Source organism: Maylandia zebra, linkage group LG15 (assembly GCF_041146795.1).
Source record: "Maylandia zebra isolate NMK-2024a linkage group LG15, Mzebra_GT3a, whole genome shotgun sequence".
In the NCBI taxonomy this organism is placed as follows: Eukaryota; Metazoa; Chordata; class Actinopteri; order Cichliformes; family Cichlidae; genus Maylandia; species Maylandia zebra.
Window position 1 is genome coordinate 21,713,311 of NC_135181.1, and position 21,347 is coordinate 21,734,657.

Sequence of the window (21,347 nt, forward strand, 5' to 3'; positions counted from 1 at the left end):
AAGTAGTCTGAGTACTTTTACACTGGTTTTATGCTGCGATATTTTCAAAGTCTTTCACTGAACACATTCAGTCACACATTGTTCATCATTTATTGGAAGTTTATTGTTTAATGTCCTGTCTAAATAACTTCAGTCACCATTTGTATTCATTAATGAATAACTGACTTCCAATATTAAAAGAAATAGAAACTGTTGTGCTGTTGTTCACGTAGAAGGGCCTGCTGCTGGATGTCCAGACTTTGTGCGTCAGCAGGAGGGTCAGGGTACAGGGTTCGAACCTCCTCATGAGATGTCGTATCTGCTGGATAAAAGCAAGCTACATCACATCAGGGATTGTCCTAGAGCTGCCCTACAGTAACAATCAACTGACTAATATATGAAATACTTGCAGTAGCACAATAATAAACACAAAGCAAAAAAGTGTTTAGTGAAGATAAAAAACCTCATCAAAGTTTTAGTTTGGATAAAGGGAGACAGAGCACCAATCTAAACAAGTCTAAACCATCTGGCACCTCCACACTTGTAAGAACAGCATGACCAAAGTGATTGTAGGAGGAAACAACCTTGACTTCCTTTACATAGCTTAGTACTGAGAATAAAAGAAAAGCATGATTAGAATTATTTGTGCTTCTTCTTCTTTCGGCTGCTCCCTTTAGAGGTCGCTACAGTGGATCATCCGCCTCCATCTCTCTATTTCTAGCATCCTCCTCAGTCACACCAACCCCCTGCATGTCCACCTTCACTACATCCACAAATCCTTTCTGTGGTTGTCTGAAAACATCATCCACGGAGACTCTTGCCTGATCTCATCTGTCAGCCTCTCCATCACCAGTGCAAACAAGAAGGGGCTCAGAGCCTCTCTCTGATGTAATCTCAACCCATCACATACTTCTCTGCCCCTCAGGACTTTCTTATGCAGCACCACAGTTACTCTCTTCGCACCTTATCATAGCCTTCACTCCTACCCTCTCTATGCCTCCCGTCTCCATCCTCTTCAGAGTTGCCTCACTTCCTTCTCTAATTCAATTTTCGTCCAAAGTACTCCTTCTCCCTTCTCAACACACTTTCTTCACATTAGCACATTTCCATCTCTATACTTGGTTACTCTCTTCCAGCACAATTTATGTGCCTTGCCATTCATTAAAAATCATTTTCTCCTTAGTGTCCAGCCTCACATACAACTCACTACAAGCCTTTTCCTGTGCCAGTGACACCTCTCTCTTTGCTGTGCACCTAGCCTTTTAGTACTCCTTCCTTCAGCTCCCTGACTATCCCACTCTTTCTTTGCCAGTCTCTTCCTTGAATACATTCCTGAATCTGTTATTATTTGTGCAATGAAAATTAAATCAAGAAAGATTTTGCTTTTACAGTCTCACTGCAGGTTGATACATTATAAGCACGCCTGTGGTTCACATAAGCATTAAAAGCTTGTATTACTCCCTGATGTTTTGCCTGTTAGCATGTGCAGCAGCTGGAGAAGGACTCCTAGCTGAAGACAGGACAGCTTCTCGATGTGCAGATTGGTCGTCTTCTACGAAGAAGCAAAGGAGAAAAACCCCAAATTAAACAGAACAACTACTTCTAATAACAAACAGACGTCTCTCTAAAACCGTGGCAGCAGTTCACCATGTCAAATGCTTTCTTGTCGTGCACAGTGACTATAACAATCAGCCCCACTGGCTGCACTGTCCTGCAGTGACATAAGTTAATTCAGCATTGCTATAAAACAATGAGGCTATTACGTTTGACCTGTACTTGCAGAATACATTCCAAAGCTTTTGTTCCCTAAAGCATTCGTCCTTCTTTGTGAGCAGTTTGTGACAAAAGAAAAGCCCAGAAACAGGCACCAGTTCAAAGGCATTTCTCAGATGATTTGCTGTAAACTTGAATACAAGCACAGATGAATAAATGTCTTGTAAAACATTGTACTGAATACATTCTTCACTACGAATATCAAATTAAGATCACACGTTAACAGCCCAGAGTTAGTATCGTGTCTTTGCCTCACCACATCTGGGGGTTAACTGGGTTAAATTCAACATAGCAGCGTCTCTAAATGACTGATTCTAAGCCTGGCACAAAAGATAGAAATCCCTGTTGTTCTGGCATCTTATGCCTGCACACATTACCCTGCTGTTCAGTGGTGCCTGACTGCAATACCTGTTTACCAGATTGTAGTGGGTCTCGTGTGAATCTGTGCAACCCATCTGAACCTCCAGTTGTCACCGCTCTTTCCTCAGACACCAACGTAAGGCTGACAGCAAACTGAACACTTCCTGTTGATCATCTGAAGCACGACAGGGGACTGAAGGCAGGGCAGGGATCAGGAAAATAAAGGTTTATAATTTGCACAAATCTTACCCTGCTGGCTGGGAATTTCATTGGGTGGTGGGTGGTTTGGTGCTGACACTGAGCAATTCTGTGAATGCATTTTTATTTATTTATAGAGTTGTTATACAGGGCAAAATGTGAAAAAATTTGCAGTCTTTGCAATGAGTTACTCAGAGTTCTAGACGAGCGCTGGCTAAAAACAGAGGAGGGCCTAGATGGCGCAAGATTTGCCAGCTTTTTCTGCAAGGTTGGGATGGGCGGAGAGGGCTGCCTCTGCAGGACGACAACTAGATTCTTTCTTTGTCATTCTTTGACAACGACACAGCGAGCTGAAGCGCTCCTGTCTTTTCAGGCTTACTGTACCTCATAATTCGACCGTGAGTCTCTCTCCACCCTGGTGGCCTGAGGTACCTTCTTAGTCTCTTTTTCCTGCCTCACCACCTTTTCCTCCTTCTGCTGACGTGTTTCAGCTTCATGGATCCTGCCTTGGTTTTTCAGCTTATGCTGCAGAGTAGATAAAACTATCTCTCAAAGTCCACTCCATTGTGATACATATATATTTAACATTACTGTTTCTCATTTTCTAAAGCTTAAAACAACACTAATTTGCTTTAAGACCAAGAGTGCAGCAGGTCAACTATCACAGTAAATATAAGGACTTTTTGTTAATAGGTTGTTGCATTTGCTTTGTAATGCTGACTTCACACAAACTGGACGGCAACAGGTTTTTCAACTCGAGCAATCTAAACATCACCACAGTTAAATCAAACCAGTCGTCGTCTGATTTTTGTTATGTTTAAAAACTATAGTGTCACCGTCTGCCTGAGAAATATTCTGCTACAAGTGGGCTTTGGTATTGTTTTTCTCTCCTTTTCTCTCCCTCTATCGCCTGGGCGGAGGCCATTGTGGGCTCCCGCCTTTGGCCTACATACCTGGGAGATGGTGAACACCTGCGTCTCATTAACCAGCCTCTACTTACGGGAAGAAGTTAGACTGCTCTTTGTTGTATTGTTGCTTGACTCATGTTAGTGAAGTCCTGGCTAGGACACTAGTAATCTAGTTCTCTTGGATTTTGAATCTTGTGCTAACACGTCGTTTCCCTGTGTACAGACACCCTGGACCTGCCCTTGTTCCTTACAGAAATTCTGGTACGAGAGAGGAGTGAGAGACTGGTGAGACGCCAAGAGAGACAGAAGGAGAGTGAGTGTGTTCCCCCTGCTTTTCCCTGCAGATTCCCTGGAGACCTGATCCCTGCACCCTTGTCTATAGCACTTTGACACTGTCGCACATTTAACTTGGTCTAACACAGGGCCATATAGGTTTTTCCCCTCTTAATAATAAACAACTTCATTTAGGAATTGCATTTTGTGTTTATTTGTGTCATCTTTGTTTAATATTTAAATGTATTCATCAATTTCAGAGAAAGCTCACATACTCAATACCAACAAGAAGAAAGAACTACAAATGACTAAAGTTGCAGTGAGGAAGTGAGATCTGACTAATGACAGGAAGTAAAAAGAGTCATCAGTTCAGAGACTGTGACGGTTGAGATCGACAACAAGAAAGACGTGAGGCAGAGAAGCACGATGGATGAATTCAGATGGATTCAAATGTTTTTATCTCTGATGCTGATGATTCTGATTCCAGGTAAGGATACAGGAAACATTTTATTAGCAACAAAACTAAATATTATCAGTATTACTATGGTCAATAAACTTTACAGTAAATAAGAAAGCTGAGCATGTACTGTTGTTTTAGGGAAATATGGGACATGTTTACAGACCCGAGTCTAAAATCTTCGCTCTGATTGTAAAACTGCTGCATTCTAATTTATCTTTCATATTTCTCATCAATCTTCTCAACAGTATCTGAAACTGAAATATCCATTTTTATGAAAGTTGGAGATGACGTCACTCTGCCTTGTCTAAATGTGATAGATGAGCAGAATAACTGTGACAGTACTGAATGGACATTTGTTTCAAGACACAAAACAACAGTAGAGCTGATCACACTTGGACAGACAAAGTCAAATCAGACAGACTGAGTGTTACAGCGAACTGTTCTCTGGTTATTAAGAAGCTCACATTTAAGGAAGTTGGTCTTTATTCATGCCTACAGTACAAATTAGGAGAAATACAAACTCTAAACGCTCTGGTTCATCTGTCTCAGGTTAATCTTTTTATTATTAGTCATTGGGAAGCACCTACAAAGAAATCCGTCACAATGAGAACCTGTTCAAACCATTTGATTTTGTGACCAAAGGTGCTGGTGTAATGACTTGTAATTGTGACAGCCCTGACACTTTGATATAAGTACTTGCTTTTGATGAATATATTATCTGTTTTGATTAAGGGACTTGCTTTTGAAGCATTGACTACTTATTTTGAGCAACTGACTTTTCTTTTTGATGAGGTGACTCACTTTTGCGAGTTATCCACCATGTTTTGCAGTTTGCACCAATTGTTTTGAGAAGAGCCTTAGTAGTGGTGCAGAGATCAATTCTGTTGTGAGAAATGCACCAAAGCAACTGAGAAAAACTGTAAACTGCTCTGTGGTGACATATGGACAGTGTCATCACACCGTGAATTGGCTGATTAAACGTCAAGATATGAACAAAGATGACAAAGAAATACTGACCTCACAGACTGACTGCTCCACTACTGTGACCCTTTGGAAGTCTCACTATATCTATCCATCAAGATATGAGAAAATGAAGTGTGACGTGACTGATGCTAACACAGGAAGTGTGCAGCTGTTTACCTTTAGCTGTCAGACCTCAGATGAGGAAACAGGTGAGCTCACGATCAGCTGTTTAAAACAACTAAAAATAGCTAAAATATTAATTAGATGTATTTCAGGTGTTTGGGCAAAATAGCTTTTGTTGTGTTTATAATTTTGGGGCGATTGTGGCTCAAGAGTTGGCAGTTTGTCTTGTAATCGGAAGGTTGCCGGTTTGAGCCCCGGCTCCGACAGTCTCGGTCGTTGTGTCCTTGGGCAAGACACTTCACCTGTTGCCTACTGGTGGTGGTCAGAGGGCCCGGTGGCGCCAGTGTCCGGCAGCCTCGCCTCTGTCAGCTTGTGGGGATAGGTTAATTGATTAATCCAAAGTGCCCATAGGTGTGAATGCGGGAGTGAATGTGAGCGCGAATGATGTCTTTGTGTGTTGGCCCTGCGACAGACTGGCGACCTGTCCAGGGTGTACCCCGCCTCTCGCCCTATGACAGCTGGGAGAGGCTCCAGCACCCCCCGCGACCCTAAGAAGGATAAGTGGAAGCCAACAGATGGATGGATGGATGGATGGAAGGGGAGACCTTGGCAGTACAATAATGGTAACATTTAACAATTTCAACCTAACACTCAAAAACACAAAAGAAAAGAAAACTAAGAACTAATGGAAAGAATATAACTGAAACCACAGGTAATAATAAACACAATGCCAATTTATTTGTCTCACAATCTGATACATTTGGTTTTGGGTTTTTTGCTTGTTTTTCACAGGTACATTATGATAAAGATGATGTTTCAATAAAGTATGAAAGCACTGGAGGCTCTGGTGTTTCTGTCAGATACCACTGATCCACAACATCAGCTCAGCAGAAAAAAACTGCTGTTGTATTATCAGTATAATCTTATCTAGTTTAATAGATTTAATCCTATTGTTACGGCTCTGGCCATCTTTTGAATCACAGTGGCTGGATTTTGCTGGCAGCTGCTGATTGGTTCCATCATCAAGTGGCTGTTTTAAAAATCCTCTCCAGCAGTCTCCCCGGCAGTAGCTGACAGCAGCAGCAGGCCCGTCCTTGGCCTCCAAACCATCTATGACAGATCTGGGTGTGTGATTTCAGAGAACTGCCAAGTTTTGTATTTAGTGTGTTGATACTTTGACTTTTAACTAAGCACTGAAGCAGAAAGAGAGAACTGCCTTATTATTTTCTATCATTTTTTTCCCTTGTTTATTCAATTAGTGAGTTGGGGGTAGCGCTCGGCTTTTGTTTGTTTTAGATTTCTAAATGACCGTTATGGGTTTTGTAGCATGAGTTTATTGACCATTAAATACCATTAAATCTGTATCAGTTTCTTCCTTCTTATTGCTTACAATAATGTCATCTGGAGATAAAATGTTTTTCTATTCATTTGTTATCTGCCCACAACTAGTTTTGCTCTAAATGAATGCCTGGCTCATTAGGTGTTTGTCTGGTCTCTAGATTTATTTGTCTTTTTTCATTTCCTATTTTATTTTGGTTAGTTTTCTTTCATTTCTTGGTAGCTTTACTAACACCTTTGCCAACTCTGCCGTGATTGCCTTGAGCTGGGTGTATTTACCTTCACCGGTTTCTGCCTCCCAATTTGTGTCTTGTCTTCCCTTTGCCCTTTTTAGTTTACTGCCTTTGCTGTGATAGTTTCCCTAACTAATCTTATCTTCCTTGCGTCAAGCTGGATTTTGATTTTGGGTGTCCTGTTTTTACTGTTCTTATTTTGTATTTAGCCAAAAGAAAAAAATCCACTGTGTAACTTGAATAATACCGACAGGCCTGTGACTGAAACACTGGTTATCACAAATAAGGTGTTCGTGATATATTTGTTGAATTTAATTTGCTGAACTCTAGGGTTTTAAACACTAGAGCACATTGATGAGCATATTAATATATTATATATAACATATTAATGAGCATACTTATTTACCAATTTCACAGATTATTGTTAAATGCTACTGCTGATAACCCCTGAACCACAGCCTCTATTCTCACCACTTACCGTTTTCTGTCAGAAACCAAGAGTGTCGCTACGAACCCAAAACATTTGGGGGCCTTACCTTCCCTTAATTTGTTTAGATTTTCACTTGTAACAGCAGATTCTTAAAAAAACAGTAAAATGAGCACACCACATTGTAACGAACACACTTCCTCTCCACCTCATCAGGGGGAAATTACTTAAGATTAACGGTGAGGAACTGTTGGGTTTCACTCCAATAGCATTATCTGCTATATTTCCTGTACCTGCAGTTGTAAAATCAATTCATCTCACTTATGTTGGTTAAGGAGTTGAGTCTGACACATTAACTGTCATGCACCTTCTGATTTAAAATATTTAAAAAAGGGGAGCTGCATTATTCCAAAAAATATCTCACATTCGACTTCTTTATTCATTATTTTCTTTTCAATGTCAAACACATCAATGTCACAAATCAACTGTGAGAATGACAAAAATATGAACCTGCCAAGTCTTCATATAAATTTCCTTTAGAAAAAATGTTTCAGAAAAGCTGATTTACTCCAGCTGTGTAACATTATCATCAACATAAATGAGAGACGACTAAAAATTGCTAAATTTGTGGTGAAACATGACAAATGACAGGAAGTACAAACCGTCCTGAAGGGTCATCAGTTCAGAGACTGTGACAGTTGAGACTGAGAACAAGAACGAAGTGAGACAGAGAAGCAGAATGGATGAATTCAGATGGATTCAAATGTTTTTATGTCTGATGCTGATGATTCAGATTGTAGGTAAGGATAGAGGAAACATTTTTATAGCAGTGAAATAATAATCGTATCAATATTATTACAATCACTTACCAATAACATGAATAAGACGGCTGAGCATGATCTGCTGTTTCAGGGAAGCATGTTTATAAAGTTGTTTCTAAATTGATTTTCACTCTTATTGTAAAAAGTGCTGTATTCTAATGTTTTTTTAATTGGTTTTCTTCAATGAAGATTGTTGATGACGTCATTCAGCCTCGTCTAAATGTGATGACCAGAATAACTGTGATGGTACTAAATGTTTTTTTATTTCAAGAAACTAACAGCACAGCTGATCAACCTTCGACAGATCGGTGAAAAGGCCACAACTAAACCAGACAGATTGATTATTGAGGTGAAATGTTCTCTCTCTGTTATAAAGTATTACCCTATTTACTCAGCAGGATACAACACAGTGAAGTGTGAGGTGACTGATACAGACACAGGAAGAGTGCAGCCATTTACCTTCAGCCCTCAGGTGAGGAAACAGGTGAGCTCACGATCAACTGTTTAAGATGACCTCAAATATTAGTTTGATAGATTTTACATTTTTAAGATCTTTTTTTCATTAACAACTTGTGAAATAATGACACACTTTTTGGTTTGCTTTTGTCATTTATTCAGCTGAAGCAAACACAACAAAGGAACCAGCGAGAAAAACTGAAAGCAGCACAAAATCAGAACCAAACACAATCAGCAATCCTTCAAAATCACGTAAGATTATGATGATTAAGCAGGAAAAACACGTTTTCTTTTAGAGTTTTAAGGAGAGTTCATACTTTAGTTTACATCTTTTTTCCTAATGAATATTATTTACATTTTGATGACAGAAAATCACTTACCTATCCTATAGGAAACTTAAGATGTAACATTTGATATGATGGTGTGGTTTTGGCAGGAAACATTGTTCACTTGAGTATCATGGCTGTTAAATGGTGTGAAACGTTTTTCAAACATTAACATGCAAAAATGTTTCAAATTTGTTTTGTCTGCTTTATCGCAGCTATTTCGTGGTACATCAATGGAGCTATTGGTTTGGTCGCACTGCTGATAACAGCTGTGTGTCTCATCATAAGGAAAAGAATGAAAGGTGAGAACATTTACAGATACAACATTTGTAAGTTGTTCTATGAATGTTAGAGTTGACTGTTTTTGTCTTTCCAGGAAACAAAATGCAGAAGAATGAAAATCCTGTGAGTTTTGAAACATATAATTAAATATTCCTATATCTGCCACTAAAAAGACAATTAAATAAACCGCTCATCTTTGAGGGAGTGTTAACAAGAACTAAACTGCCTTCATAGAAATGCTTTTCCACCAGATGTAATCACACTATTGTCTGTTTTTCAGGGACTGAGTTCAAACCCTGCAGAGACTCAAACCAATCAGAACTCGGTGAGATCACCCACTACACCCAGAGTTAAAAACACTTCTTCTTATTCTCTAAAAAATTGTAAATGCATGACACTAACTGAAAAAGCATCCAAAAGATAAGAAAGTTAGGCCAAAAATAAAATCAGTAGACCACACCATGAATCGTAAAACCTGAAGTAAGAGGTCAAAACACAAATGCAATATCTTGAGACACCATTTCTGAGAAATTAAAGTGATGAATGAAGAGTTGTTTATGTTGCATTACAGTGAGACATATTTTCAAGGATAGCTGTTGGCAAAGTAGGATCCAAGTGCAGAACTCAAATCCATGTTAAACTCAAAAAGCAGCTTTATTGCTGACCTTAGCAGGCCAAAATGCAAAACACAAAATAATTCAGGCAACACTAAAAATCTGGAAGTCACAAACTAGCCTCTAAGGAACATAGAACATAACAAAGAACAGAAGCAAACTGGGGCTTTAAATACACATGAGGAGATTAGGCCATAGTGGAGACTAGGAACTCAGTTGTACGGTGGCCCTGAGAGGCCACTGCAACTTAAGAAAACACCAGCAATAAGAAAAATGCTGCAAAAGCACACAAAACACAACGAAAAGAGGAAAAACGACAACGGATATAGGAAAAAACAGATTTCCAAAAGCACAACGTGTTTCTGGGGAGACAATAACCCGACGGACCAGTTGCAGGAACCAAAATATGCTAAGAATTGCGCTGGGAGACACTTAAAAGAAGTGGAGGATTTATCGGTTTTGTGAGGAAAGAAAAGATGAGTGGTATATGTGTTAGCCTAACTATTAGCCTAAAAATCCATCATCAGTATTATATGAATCATGATAAAACACACCTAGCATGTTTTGCGTCCCTGCAACTGGTCCGTCGGGTTATTGTCTCCCCAGAAACACTTCCCTTTGCTTTTGGAAATCTGTTTTTTCCTATTTCTGTTTTCGTTTTTCCTATTTACGTTTTTTTTCCTATGTCTGTTACCATTTTTCTTATTTCTATTTTGTTTTGTGTGTTTTGCAGTGTTTTTTTTTATTGGTAAATGGACTGATTCTTATATAGCAATTTTCTACTCTCCCAGTGCTTTGACTACTGTAGGGGCACTGTAGGGGTGGCTGTAGCTCAGGTGGCAGAGCAGGTCAGCCACTAATCAGAAGGACGGTGGTTCAATCCCAGGCTGCCTCCTGGCTGCATGCCAAATATCCTTGGGCAAGATACTAACCCCATGTTTGCCTACTGGTGGTGGTCAGAGGGCCCGGTGGCGCCAGTGTCCGGCAGCCTCGCCTCTGTCAGTGCGCCCCAGGGCAGCTGTGGCTACAATGTAGCTTGCCATCGCCAGTGTGTGAATGTGTGTGTGAATGGGTGAATGACTGAATGTAGTGTGAAGCGCTTTGGGGTCCTTAGGGACTAGAAAAGCGCTATACAAATGCAGGCCATTTAAACAACATGCCTCATTCACCCATTCATACAAGCACTTCTAAAGGTATAGGTCAATTGAAAAATCTAAATTGCCCATAGGTGTGAATGCAGGAGTGAATGTGAGCGCGAATGGTTGTCTGTCTCTGTGTGTTGGCCCTGCGACAGACTGGCGACCTGTCCAGGGTGAACCCCACCTCTCGCCTTATGACAGCTGGGATAGGCTCCAGCACCCCCGCGACACTAAAAAGGATAAGTGGATGGATGGATATTACTGAGGAGTCAGCATGTTTTTCTCTTCATTGTTTAGGTGGATCCTGAAGTTTCCTATGTCACCATCAGCAACACCTAGAAAACCAAGATAAGGTGTTTTGTTTAGTGATATGTTTGTTTGTTTGTTATTATTTTATCTATATATCAGACAGCTTTTTTCAGATTCGTGTTGATGATGAAATGATGCAGTGACTTCTGCTCTACTGTCAATTTTAAAATAACATAGTTCAAGCTGTTGAAAAAAAAGAATTTGCATTTAATGGAAAGACAATTCTTGAATATTGTTTATGGGTCCAACAGATTTAAAGAAACACCAGTTTTTGGGAGAGTGCCCAGCTACATTATAATACACTTATTTTTCCTTTTTTTAAATGAAAATATAATTGGTACCAGGAGTTCTTTGCTATGGATATGAGCAGTTGCTCTAAGAGAAGGCTGGATAGAAAACATACAACTAAAACTATTGCTATTGCTAGACTATTGAACAGCACACAGGATTCAGTGCCATGGTCCTAGAGTTTTGAGTTGTATTTGAGTTTCAAATTTGTGTTCTGAAGATCTTCCTTAGCTTCTATTTTTATTATTTATTACCTGTTTTTACTGTTCATCTTATTTTGAATTTTTCCTCTGTCAAAAGAAAAGAAATCCAAAGTACTGAAAGGAATCTATGCTCTTTATTTTGTTCTCATTTTTATGATGATGGGTAGGTTGACAGTTGAGGTCAGGCAGGAGTCTCTGGTCTATTATGTTTGTGGACAACATTAAGAAACAGGTGAAAGACGGCCTGTAGCGGTGGAGGAGTGTTCTGGAGAGAAGTTGTGTGAATGAGAGGGAGACAGGTTTAACAGAGATGCTGCAGGGAGTAGAGGTAATATAGGTGGAGAAATTCAAATACCTGAGGTCAATGAGCCAAAGCAACATTTATGATGTTATTATCATTGTGTAACCACATCATTTCTTTAGGGATTAATACATTTTTCTGATTCTGATTATGTTTTGTTTTTGTCGTCCAGCCACTGATCAGCAACATCAACTCAGCAGAGAAAACTGCTGTTATATTATCAATGTCATCTCATCTGGTTTTATAGGTAAATATAAACTAGATGAGAACTTTAAAGCAATGTTAATAGTTTTTGAGTTTCACGCTGTTGTTATTTTAATCTGATAGAAGATGTGTATTCAAGTCTTAATCCTCTCTTATAATATGACTGTTGTTAAATGCCTTTAATGCCTTTATAGTTTGTGTAAGTGAAATATGTGCAGTGTCAAAAGTCCAGTATGAGTTTTATAACATGTCTTTCATGATGATTAAATAGAATCTGAATCAATATCTTGAATATTCTTTTTTATAGTAATGTAATCTGGAAAATATGCATTTCTATTAATTTGGTGAAATTCTATTTTTGCAGAACAAATTTTAAACTCTCACAGTTTATGTCTGAGCACTTTTTTGTGTATTATTCCTTTTGTCCGCCAGAGGTCCTCAGTTTTCCAGTATTTGCACAGTCACCTGTTAGAGACTTAGAAACTTAGACTTAGAGCTTTTTATTGTCATTGTGCAGTTTCTTGCACAGCGAAATTGGGTAGCTGAACCACAAAGGTGCTAAAGTAAGAAGAGAAACCAATATACAACGAAGGCGGAAAATAAATAAATAATTAAATAAATAGAATAAAATAAAAAACAGTGTATATGTATACATATGTGAGTGGAACTATATACATGGTGTATGTGTAGGAAACATTGAAACAGACTGGGACCAAAATAATTGCACATAAGCCAAAAATATTGCACAGAACATGGAAAGACTGAGATATTGCACATAGATGATCAACAGCAGCGTCAGGGTGGATGTGTTGGGGAAGTCTTTACACACTCTTAGTTTGCATTAAGAGTTCTGACAGCCCACGAGAAGAAGTTGTTCTTTAGTCTGTTGGTTTTGCACCTGATGGATCTGAGCCTTTTTCCAGAGGGCAGGATGTTGAAGAGGTGGTGGTTAGGATGGAGGTGGTCCTTTATAATTGCCCTGGCTCTGGAGAGACATCTTGAGCTGGCAATTAAGTCCAGGGAGGGGAGTGGACAGCCGATCACCTTCTCTGCAGTTCTGATGACCCTCTGTAGTCTCTTCTTGTCAGCTGTTGTGCAACCAGCGTACCACACAGGGATGGCGTGCACCAGCACACTCTCTATAGTGGCACGGTAGAAGGACACTAGGAGGTCAGTCTGCAGCCTGTTCCATCTCAGCACCCTCAAGAAATGGAGGCGCTGCTGGGCTTTCTTCACTAGAGCTGATGTGTTTGTGGACCAGGATAGGTCCTCGGATATGTGGGTGCCGAGGAACTTAAAGGAGGACACCCTCTCCACATAGTCACCTTTTATGGAGAGGGGAGGAGGGTCAGTTCTTGTTTTGCGGAAGTCCATGACCACTTCCTTGGTTTTCTTGGTGTTTAGCGTGAGGTTATTGTAGTTACACCATTCTGACAGTCGCTGGACCTCATCCCTGTAGGCGGTGTCATCATCGTTGGTGATGAGCCCCATCAGAGTGGTGTCGTCTGCAAATTTGATGATGATGTTGCAGGGGTGCGTAGGGGTGCAGTCACTGGTGTAGATGGGGTATAATAATGGACTCAGCACACATCCCTGTGGTGAGCCAGTGCTGAGTGACAGGGTGGATGATTGCTGGGTGCCAACCTTGACTGACTGTGAACGGTCTGTGAGGAAGTTTTTGATCCATGCACATGTGGAGGGGGGGAGTCCAAGTTTACCAGCTTGTCTATAAGAATGTCTTGGATGATAGTATTGAGCTGAAATCAACGAAGAGCATCCTTACTGATGTCCCAGGATTCTCCAGGTGATGCAGAGCGGAGTGGAGAGCAGTGGAAATTGCATCCTCTGTGGACCTATTTGCCTTGTAGGCAAACTGGTGGGGGTCGAAGCTGGGTGGGAGGCAGTCCTTTATGTGTTTTAGGACCAGCTTCTCAAAGCACTTTGCAACCACTGGAGTCAGTGCGATGGGTCTGTAGTCACTGAGGCTACTGATGGTGGTGGACTTGGGGACTGGGACTATTGTTGACAATTTCAGGCAGTGAGGGACAGAGGCATGTGTCAGGGAGAGGTTGAATAGTCTGGTGAACACAGGAGCCAGCTGGTCGGCGCAGGCCTTGAGCACTCTACCAGCAGCTTTAATGACACCACTCCCAAGACTTGTCTCAATTTTCAATTTTGTGCCTCCTCATCTCAGAATCAGAATCAGAATCAGAATGGGTTTTATTGCCAAATGTTGAGCAGGTTTACAACATTAGGAAATTGCTGCGGTGCTTCAGTGCAAACATGCTGTCATAAATTGCGCTTAAATAGACATGAAAAAAATAAAAGTAAGAATAAGAATTAAAAGTGCTACGTAGAAAGATATATGCATGAGATATACATGAGATATATACATGAGAATAAGAATTCAAAGTGCTACGTAGAAAGATATATACATGAGTGCAGGTGGTGATCAGTGCCAAAACATGGAATCATGCAGTGAACACAGCGTAGGGTCATGAGTTAGTGGTGGGGACAGTCGTACGTTTATTGTTCATGTGTCCAACAGCAGAGGGGAAGAAACTGTTCTTATGGCGAGAGGTTCTGGTGCGAATGGACCGGAGCCTCCTGCCTGAGGGGAGCAGGTCAAACAGACTGTATCCAGGGTGAGAAGGGTCAGCTGAGATCCGAGCTGCACTCCGCAGTGTCCTGGAGGTGTGCAGGTCTCCTGTGTCCTCCTGCTCGTGAGCTGCAAATCATTTTCAGTAAACCAAGTAAACCATGTTAAAGGATGTTTTAACTCAGAGGAAAGAGAGGAGAGGAGACTTGCTGCAGGAGGTATAATCAAGGATGCACAGATGTGTCCTTTGCAGAAACCTTTGCTTCACAACCCTGGTACACATCTTCTGCTTGCTTGGTCACAATTTCTGTTTTAAATATATCAATAAAACACCAACAGATAGTTTGAGTCTGTCCTGCCTCCTTCCTGCTCTCCTCACACAACTGTGAAAGACTGAACACAAACTCTCTAAACCCTTAAACCGATTTCATACTGTCAGCGTTCAACAATTGTGATAATAGTTTGTGTTTCTGATGTTTAACTGTCCGTTATTATAAAGTCAAACCTCATGAGCTCTGCTGCTGTTGTAGCCACACTCTCACCAAAACACTTTCAGTTCTCAGAAACGTCTTCAGTTCAACAATGAGGAAGAGGAGCGTCTCAGACCTGCTTTATGTTCTGTAGCTGCAGCTGTGTAATCAAATGATCTATTAGACATCAAAAGTCCAACTGTGGTGGCGGAGGTGTTTGACCCTTCAACAGAACCTTGTTATGTGCTTTCATTTTCTTACATTTTAAAGAAAGAGAAGCTGCATTAATAGAAACATTTATCTTAAACTTCACACATTCAACTTCCTCAGTCGTCTGTTTATTTTCAGGGAGTGAAACACATGAAGCTTAAGTTCAGCCTTCACGAGTACAATGAGGAAGACTTATAATCACACTTCTGTCTACTTCCTGGGTGTTTAGTGGCCAGAGCTTTTCATCACTTCCACTTTCGAACACTGTCCAGCTGATTGCTGACATCACTGGTCAAGTCCAATCGTCTTTCTCCCGGCCTTCTTCAAGACAATCAGCCTCCACTTCATGTACTTTAAATCTCCCTGCTCATCTTTCAATCTCCCTTCCAGACATGTTACTCAGCGCTCCATCCAATTCTCCATCTTAACCACCACCATGTCTGGACTGTGGGGGGTCCTGCCTAAATTCTTTCATCAGCTGGAATCCAATCAGCCGTGAAGGCCATCAGAGTCCAATCACCAAATAGCTTGACTGGATTCTGTTTATCAGTTAATCATCTTCAATTCATCCTAACAATCAGTATTTAAATCACTGTCAGTCTGTCACAAATGCTCTGTGGGAATAGACACAAAGTGCACCTGCTGAATGTGATTTCTCATTACAATAAATTATGTTTATAAAAATCATGAATTTCAGACACATGAAAAGCTGACATACTCAACCTATGAAACATTATCATCAGCAAAAATAACAACTGGATCCCTAAAGCTGTGATGAGGAAGTGACATCTCACTGATGACAGGAAGTACAAACAGTCTTACAGAGTCATCAGTTCAGAGGGTGTGACAGTCGAGATCAAGAACAAGAAAGAAGTGAGACAGAGAAGCACGATGGATGAATTCAGATGGATTCAAATGTTTTCATGTCTGATGCTCATGATTCAGATCGCAGGTAAGAATACAGGAAACACTTAAATAGCAGTCAAACTAAATATTGTTCATATTATTACAGTCAACAACCTTTACAGTAAATAAGAGAGCTGAGCATGCTCTGTTTATGAACTTGTGTCTAAAATATCTTCACTCTAACTGTAAAAGTGCTGTATTCTAATGTCTATCATATTTCTCTTCAATCTTCTCAACAGTATCTGTAACTGAAGCCTCCATGTTTATGAAAGTTGGAGATGACGTCACTCTGCCTTGTGTGAATGTGATAGATGAGCAGAATAACTGTGATGGGACTACGTAGAGCTGATCACACTTGGACAGATTGGTGAACAAGCTAAAACTAAATCAGACAGACTGAGTTACAGTGAACTGTTCTCTGCTCATAAAGAAGCTCACAGTCGAGGATGTTGGTTTTTATTACTGTCGACAATACGAAGTCAAAGAAACACCATCTAAACACACTCAGGTTCATCAGTCTTTGGCTCGTCTCTCTGTTATTACCTGTGAGTATTTACATCAAAATAGTTTTAGCTCAAATTCTTCTTGGAACAAAAACACATTAATTATATTTATAATAATTAAACAATAATCAGTTAAAGTGTCCTAATACACGTTTTTGTGTCTCACATTGTTACATTATGTTCACCAGTGACTGAACATAAGGACAATGATACGCTGAAGTTAAGCTGCTCTGTGCTGACATATGAACAGTGTCATCACACAGTGAAGTGGCTGCTTACAGGTCAAGATGTGGACAAAGAGAACAAACAATTAGTGACTTCACAGACTCACTGCGCTGCCACTGTGTCTGTTCTGAAGAATAATTATTTATACTCATCACGTCATAAAACACTGAAGTGTGAAGTGACTGATACTGAAACAGGAGAAGTGCAGCTGTTTACCTTCAGCTGTCAGACCTCAGGTGAGGAAACAGGTGAGATCATGATCAACTATTTAATACGACTAAAATCAGCTGAAGCTTGAAGTTACAACAGATGAAAAACATGGAAAAGTTTTGTTGTGTTGTTTCATTTATTCAGGTGACACAAAAACAACAAAGAAACCAGCCAGAAAAACTGAAACAACCACAACAATTAAGACGCTTCTAAAATCAGGTGATGTTACTAAAACAAAGTTGACCAGAAATATTTATTTATTTTTCAGTTCAAAGTGGCCTTTTAATGTGATTTACTGCACATGAAAAATACTTTCTCTCTTTTTTTAACTTCTAATTTCAGATGATACAACAGCAAAAACTGTGGAAAGTGAAAACACGACACCAAACAACAAATCATCTGCAGATTCACAACATGGTAACTCAACCATGTGACTGCAAATGAAAAGTTAAAAATATTTTTAAAAAAGTTAAAAAGTAGAATATATTTTACTTGTAAATTATATTTTACTTTTTGTGTTTCTATTTTGGACTTTATATTTTTATATCAGATGTTTAATTACATTTATGTACATTTAGCTGAGAGACAGTCAGACATGTATCCTACAGGAAACATAAGATGGAAACTTTTGGTCTGAACATGTTTTCACTTTTGTATTAAACATAAATATTAAACATAAATATTTGTCTCTGAGTATCATGGCTGTGGGTGGAGATGTATTTATTTATTTAATCACTGTCTGTGAGAAAAATCACACGTCTGAACTCAAACGTTTCTGTTCATCAGATATTTAGACAGGAATAACTGACTTTGGTTCACATAATGTGAATGAAAGCAAATGTCTCTGATTATGTGCGTCTGTATTTTCCTCTTCATATAACTTTTCACCAGCTGACTGTGTAAACATGGCAGCCATCTTTAGCCTTTTTCCATATTTTAAACTAGAAAATGCTTTTGAATTTGAGTCCCTCAAACTTTCAGGTGTTTAACTTTATTGTGTACTTTACATTTAAATATTACATAATAAATAATTTAAACAGAAAACTGCAAAGAAGTCATGTGAATAATTAGAAGTTTTGATTCACTTTTTTCAGATTTTGTATCTTTGAGGTTCATAATTGTCTCTGTGGGATTGGCAGCACTTTTAATAACAGCTGTGACAGTCAACATGTGGAGAAAAACTAAAGGTAAATTTAATCATGAGAAGTTTGAATGATTTTGAATTTTTATTTTAATATTAAATTGACTTTCTTCTCATTTTAGGGAAGAAAACACAGATGGATGAAAACACAGTGAGTACAAAACTCAATAATCCAACAGAACAAAAACTTCTAAATGTTTGTTTCTGATGCTGTAAACAACATTTCACAGATGATTTTGAATTTGTTGAGCTAAATGTGGTTCAGCAGAGGACTGAGAGTCAGAAGTTTATAAGTGAAAGGTTGTTGGTTTGAACCCCACATGTGAGGGTTTGTCTTGGGAAAGTGGATCATTGATGCTGTCATCTGCCTTTAAATCACTGAAATTATTATTAAATATTTGTGATAAAGTTGTTAAGCTTGTCCCAGCAGCTGACACACTGAAAGAAAACCAGCGGGATGCAAAGCAAAAGAATTTGAACAACAAATCACGAATTAACAAAACGCGACGCACCCCACTGCGCAAGGTGACGTCAGAGTGACGTCTTGTACACGTCAGTCCACTGAAGGGTTGTTTTGGAACGTCAGGCGACGTTTTTTTTCTGATGTCTACTAAACGTCAAGTGTTGACATCTGTAGGGTCTCCGTGTACGGGCTGTTTATAGTCCAAATTTGGTTGTGGACGTTGTTTCATTGTCAAACTCAGACTCAGTGTAGACGTCATTTTTATGCTGCTTCTATGAGCTCTGTGGTCCCATGTTTCCAGAGGGTGGAGGACATGGTTTCAATAGGCCACCAGCTGATTTTACTGTAGCTTTATTTATAGCTTTGTCTGTCTCCAGTCATCATCTGTGGCTGAGACAATGAAATGAAGTTATTAGAAAATGATCTGGAACAGTATTTGAAATTGGACCAGATCATACCAGTTATGTATGAAGGAATGCCGAGAGGTCAGCGAGCATCTCCACGATGGCGAGGGATCTGGAACTAAGACTAAAGTGAGCAGCTGCTCGGTGGATTTCGAGCAGATACTCCAGTTCATACATACACACTTCTACAAACTTCTCGTACTTTCCATTACAAATTCTCACAGTCCAGCTCTGATCACAACCACATTCAGTGGCTTTTACAATCGTGAGCGCTTCATAATAAACAGGATACTTGTAAGAATAAATCATATATAATGCAAATGCTCTTTTAAACTTATTAAACACATTGTACCCCTTTTAAAAGTCATTCCATTTTTTTCTCTAAAGGCTTAAACCATTATTATTTTAAATTTTAAGAAGGATTTAAAAAATGTGTAATATTTTAACACATTTCAATAAATGACCATTTTAACCTGGTTACAAACAAATAAGTTGATTAATTGAAATAAATGAACTAGTTTAAAAAAACAGGAAAATGTCAAACAACATAAACAACCCACATGCACTGAATAAATAAATACGCTAACACATAATAAATCATGTTTGTTTATAAATAATCTGTATTCATATGTGTCATGTTGATAACAACAATGTTGATATTTGTAAATAAAAGATTACATCTATTAATCATGTACATTTCCTGTCATAGACGTCCTCAGGTGGTGGTGGTGAAGGGCTGGGGTGGGTACTCCCTTGCAGTCTTGGGATGTGCTGCATTTTGTGCTCATGGCTGCAGGTGCTCCTGGTTGGGTGGCTGGGCTCTTCTTCCACTTGCAGGGCCTGGAGCCCAGTTTTTGGCTGGGTCTCTTCCTGGTTGGGAGTGGTCTAAGCCCCCCGTGGCTGCTTCACTCTGTTGGGTGGGTTGGCCTGCATCAGTATGTCCCAGTTGTCTCTCTGGGGCTCTTCAATGCACGCAGGCCCTTTTTTGGAGATGGGGGGAAGGGGGCATCAATTGCTGGCTGAAGCTTGTCTCAGACTCAGGCTAGTTTGCTAGTTTGACCTTTTTGTGTGTGTCTGTTGTCAAGTGTGAAAATAACTGTGGTTGGGATGCAGTCCCATGACTTGGGACTCATCTAAATGCTCTCAACTGGTATTTGCAGTGGGAGCAACAGGTGGGGGGCAACAGGTGCTCTTCAGGCACTGTGGTGCTCTGAGGCGTTGTCACTGTAAACTCAGGTTAGCAGTTGGTTGCACCCTGTGGCGGGGTGTGGGGAATGGGGTGCTTGCTCAGCCAATTGTTAGCTGTCTCTCTCACTCTTGGGGTAGTCTTCCAGCTCCCAGTCTTATATTTCCATGAAGGTGTGTGTGTGTGTGTGTGTGTGTGTGTGTGTGTGTGTGTGTGTGTGTGTGTGTGTGTGTGTGTGTGTGTGTGTGTGTGTGTGTGTCTCCAGTCACTGTGTTCAGGAGTCTGACGGTTTGAGGGAAGAAACTGTTTCGCAGTCTGGCAGTGAGGACCTGAATGCTCTGGTACCTCTTGACAGAAGGCAGCAGAGTGTAGAGTGTGTGTGTCAGGAGGGGGGCGTGGGCTGCACAGACAGCAGTGGGTTGGGCCATTCATGTGTCTTTGCCGCCTGTACTGGGCGATGACAACCCCTCCTTTTTAATTACATCTTTGCAGCTAATGACACATCACCATGCACCATATAGTGGCTGAATAATGACAAATATACCTTTATAATCTCATTTTGTTGGGTAATAATCACTAAAAGCAGAGTAATGGATGCCCAAAGATCACAAAATGTAGACTTGTCAGATGGTATTGATGTGTGAGAATGCCATTTTGTTTTTTAAAGGTGTGTAATAATGAAAACGATGGAGCAGTAAACTGTGAAAATGTCTGCTCTTCTGATGGAGTTTGACTGACCGTGCTGCTTCTGTCAGACCCACTGACCAAAAACATCAATGTCAACATCAACTCTTGTTTTGTAGTTGGACAACCATGTTAACATTCATTTTATCTCTTAGTTAGAACACCTCTGTGCAAATTATTTTTTGTTCAGTTGTTAAAACCTATGTGTTCTTGTTATGGACAATTTTAGTTGACTCCAATGTTGAGGTCTGAAAGGGATGGTAGTGCTTTTTTGGAGCACCTGACCAGCTCCTCTTCAGCAATTTATTTTTTGCCTCTGTGGAGCTTTCATTGACACCGTGATTTCTTCAGAATGGGACTGGTAACAC

At 39.9% G+C, this 21,347-nt stretch overlaps 1 long non-coding RNA gene across 6 annotated transcripts; it reads left to right on the forward strand.

The window, feature by feature from the left end:
• Positions 1–3,758: 3,758 nt before the first annotated feature.
• Positions 3,759–12,261, forward strand: LOC112433644 (uncharacterized). Of its 6 annotated transcripts, none has more exons than XR_013093182.1 (8): positions 3,759–5,660; positions 8,255–8,340; positions 8,475–8,564; positions 8,854–8,940; positions 9,015–9,043; positions 9,201–9,245; positions 10,971–11,026; positions 11,947–12,261. It is a non-coding gene; the product is annotated as an uncharacterized LOC112433644 (long non-coding RNA). The 6 variants fall into 6 exon arrangements; XR_013093179.1 differs by having other exon boundaries at positions 3,759–3,978; positions 5,510–5,660; positions 10,971–12,261; XR_013093178.1 differs by having other exon boundaries at positions 8,252–8,340; positions 10,971–12,261.
• The last annotated feature ends 9,086 nt before the right edge of the window (positions 12,262–21,347 follow it).